The 1,127-nt window shown below is 45.8% G+C and overlaps 1 pseudogene across 1 annotated transcript; it reads left to right on the top strand.

The window, feature by feature from the left end:
- Positions 1-474, top strand: LOC308429166 (large ribosomal subunit protein uL11-like; annotated as a pseudogene). The gene has a single exon. The product of its transcript is annotated as a large ribosomal subunit protein uL11-like (transcript).
- Positions 475-1,127: the final 653 nt, after the last annotated feature.

Genomic DNA, 1,127 nt, shown 5'->3' with positions numbered 1-1,127 from the left:
ATGCTGTCCAAGTTCGACTCTAATGAGATCAAAGTTGTGTATTTGAGGTAAACCAGAGATGACGTTAGTGCCACATCTGCCTTGGCCTTTAGTATCTGTCCCCCAAAAAAGTTGGTGATGACATTGCCAAGGCTACCAGTGACTGGCCAGGCCTCAGGATTACAGTGAGAATAATGTCCAGAGCAGACAGACCCATACTAAGGTGGTGCTCTCTGCTTCTGCCCTAATTATCAAAGCCCTCAAGGAGCCACCAAGAGTCAGGAAGAAGCAGAAAAACGTTAAGTGGAAACGTCACTTTTGAAGAGACTGTCAATATTGCCTGGCAGATGAGACTCTGGTCCTTGGACAGAGCTTTCTGGAGCTATCAAGGAGATCCTGGGAACTGCACAGTCTGTGGGCTGCAATGTGGATGGCAGCCACCCTCATGACGTCACAGATGACATCAACAGTACCACTGATTATCTGATTGATTGAAAGAAAGAAAGAGAGAGGGGAGGGAGGGGGGAAAGCAAGCAAGCAAGAAAGAAAGAAAAGAAAAGAAACAAAGAAAGAAAGGTGGAATGGCCTTTTGAAGACAGTTACAGTGCCAACTGGGTGGCAGCAGCATGGAGGGCCGGGAAGAGTTCTTCAGAAGGCACTGTATGCTTTGAATCAGCATCTGATGTGTGGTACAACTTCTCCCTTAGCCAGGATCCATGGGTCCAAAAATCAAAGGGTGGAAAAGGGAATAATTCTACTCACTATCAATATTTCCTAGTGACCTTCTAGGAAAATTTTTGCTTCCTGTCCCTACAACTCTAGGTTCTGCTGGCCTAGAAGTTTTGGTTCCAGAGGGGAGAGTGCTCCTACCAGGAGCCACAACAAACGTTCCATTGAACTGGAAGCTCAGACTTCCCACTTTTTGGGTTTCTAATGCTCTTAAACCAACAGGCTAAGAAAGGAATATCAATGTTAGGAGGGTTGATAGATCCATATCACCATGGGGAAATTGGATTGTCGCTTCACAATGAAGGTAAGAAAAATTATGTCTGGAGTGCAGGAGATCCTTCAGGACATCCGAACTAGAGTAAGGTTGGAAAAGTTCTCAGTTACAAATGGCATCCAGCATGGGACTCTTAGCCAGGCTG

Source organism: Micromys minutus (genome assembly GCF_963924665.1).
Source record: "Micromys minutus genome assembly, chromosome: 13".
NCBI classification, from domain to species: Eukaryota; Metazoa; Chordata; class Mammalia; order Rodentia; family Muridae; genus Micromys; species Micromys minutus.
This window is presented reverse-complemented; position numbering and strand designations above follow the sequence as displayed.